We start from the raw sequence: 3,165 nt of genomic DNA, 5'->3' as shown, positions 1-3,165 counted from the left end.
CTCATGGTGTAGATTTGGCTTGCTATCCTCATAAATTGTAGTCTGGTAAGAAAGAAAGTGTGAAGTTGGGATGTTTGATAATTTAGTTTTTGATGTTAAGATATTACCGACTGCAAGATCTGTTATTAATAGGTTTCATTTCTATATTTGTATAAGGAATGTGTAAAGAAATTTTGGAGTTCGAGTGTTCTAGATTCGAAGTTGCTTCTTAGTTGTATAAGGTTAATACGTTGTACTTTCTAAAATCAGAAAAAATAAAAAATAAAAGAGGCGGACAATCATTTGTCTCCTGTTAAAAAAAATTAATGTTATTTATTGTATGTATAATTTTATTACATTCTTTTAAATATTTTAAACTTTCACAAAGCACTTTATGTGGCATATTTTCTTCTAAATCGTTTAATTCAGAAACCTAATCTATATAATTAATAAGGAAATTATACTTGAATTACAAATTTACTAAGCAAATGCCCATCCACTTACATTTACATTTATATTTATGAATACGTGGATAAACAAAAATACACCTACATACTGATGGTCGAACTGGTTTATCCCATTTTAAAATGCGATTACATTTTTAATTCTCATGACTTTAAAATTAAAGTTATATTGTTCAACCTCACATAAAATCCTAACTTTAAAATTGAAGTTATATCGTTCAACCTCACATAAAATCCTCTCTTTAAAATTAAAGTTCTATCCTTCAACCTTAAACAAAATCAGTGAACTGTTTTCTAAAGATATTATTTAAAAATAAATAAATTTATTAATTTTATTAATAAATATTATTATATTGATAAATTTGTAAAATTCATTTTACTTATAATATATAATAAATATAACATACAAATATTAATTTATTTTCATCATAATTCTTAAAATTATATTTTTTAATAATTTTAATTTTAATTTTAATTTTGTTTTTTCCCTAGTATAATTGCCAAAAACCATGTTGGCAAGCCTTTATTTATCCAAATGATAAAAAATTCAATGGCAGTCAAATAATCATAATAATAATAATAGCACTAGCATACATCCATTTTAAATACGGATCTAACATGAGCAAACTTTTTAGAGTACAAAATACAATGTGTTATTTTTTATTGTATTTTTGAATGTTATATATATATAACCATATAAAATTTTAACCAAAAGAACTTTTTTTCTTCTATATATATAGATATATGTGAAGTTGATGTCGATGTAAATTAGTTAACATGGATCTTCAAATAGTTTATTTAAATCTCTTGTTGATTTTGTTTTTTAAAGTATACAATTTTTTTACAATATATTTATTTTTTTTAATTATAGCCAACATTATTTTTCTATTTAAAACATTCTTAATTTTTTTAAAAGTAGACGGACGAGACAAATTTAGACAGCCAATTTAAATAATATTTTATTCTTATGGACAAAGATACTTACACATCACCTTCATACTGAATTGTAGAATAAACCTCTTGACACAATAACTATCCACAAACTTACCTAAACAAGTAAATCTAGTTTCAAACTTGAATAAAACCCCTTTATTGATTATAATTTAACATTAAAATATATAAATCTAAAAGACTCACTCACCCCCACAAATTAAAAAAATCTTATACCCTAATTTGATAGATAACTTTGTTATTTAATATAGTTTATCATTATAATTATAATTTTCACTTTAATATTTTAAATTTTGTTAATAATTATGATATTTATAATATAGCATTATATGCTTATGAGTTCAGGTTTATGTTCATGATATTAAATTTAGTAAATTTTATTATTAAATAGATGATATTATATTTATAACAAAAAAATATATAGTTTTAATAAAATAAAAGTGGTTTAAAGTTTATATAATATTTCTCTCTTTTAATATATTACATTATTTTAAATTCAGCGATTGAAATTTTGACTCTTGTGAAATAAAAAAATACGATGGAATCTTTATATTTTTCAAAGGAAAATCAAAATATATCATTCCAAAGTCCCTTTGAGGCTTAGAATTGCTAGTGTTATCTATCCTGTCCATGTTTTATTGTTAAGTTGAATATTCTATTTTCATGGATATAAAAATTCGATGAAATTTGTATATATATTAGAAATCAATAAAATAAGAATATGAATGATTGTAAGGTGGATAATCTGAAGCAAATATCTCCATTGTCCATTTGATAAAAAAGTATTCTATTTAGATGTTTTGAAACTATTCTATTTATTAGAGGTTTTGAATCTTATTTTGGAATATCTTTTTTTTATAAATTTATTTGAAATTTTGTGGGGGATTTGTTTTAAGATTGAGTTTTGTGAATTCTATAAAATTTAAATGTCTTGATTTTTTTTGAGCATTAAATTTATATATAGTTAAAACTTGATTTGCATCAGTGCACTGGGAGAGTGGGGTGTTTCTTCCATTCATAAGGGGAAAATGTCTCAATTATGATATACATCTATCAACTTGGTTAATTCATGGACTTTGCTACAACGCGTCTCAGAAAGCTTCATGCTCGTCATCGATGCCTGATTCGACAACCTATGCATCTAGACGAATGGAGCATGACCCATGAAGGCCCCATGTTCCATTACTCCTCTGAAATGCAGGTGGTGATGCAACATACAGAGACTTAAAGTGATGGAAAATGCAACTTTTAGGCTAGGGTTATTAGATATCAAAGCGATGTGAAGACCAATTGCTAGTTGAGCCATTTAGGGGGAGCGGGAGTTGATTTGCACTGGAAATGGAGGGTTACATTTGGTGTGCTTATATTTTACCATGGCTGGTCTGTCGATGACGGATGACGACATATTAAGGTGACAAGTTTTAGTGTTTCTGATATTGGTATTGGTTTTTCGGTTTTGTTCTGGGGGTGATTGTTTCTGCTACATTCTTTAGGCTATAATCATATATTTACTTGACTTCTGTATACTTCTACCTTCGCATCACTATCCGGAGCGTATCTGGGTTTGGCTGGGTATTCTTTCAGATATCTCTAGGTTTGGGATACTACTCTACAGTCCATATTGAGTATGCTTATTTTTATCACGTTGGAGATCTTCGACATTCTGGTTCTCTTTATCATTTCCATCTACATTCTATATTGTATCATTTGTGACTTACTGGCATTCCATAGACGCAGACCACATGCCTTGGGGACTGATATTCTACAACTT

The sequence above is a fragment of the Pinus tabuliformis genome, chromosome 7, assembly GCF_031772625.1.
Source record: "Pinus tabuliformis cultivar Carrire ecotype Pingquan chromosome 7, CPIR1, whole genome shotgun sequence".
Lineage (NCBI taxonomy): Eukaryota > Viridiplantae > Streptophyta > Pinopsida > Pinales > Pinaceae > Pinus > Pinus tabuliformis.
Note: the sequence above shows the minus strand (reverse complement) of the source record.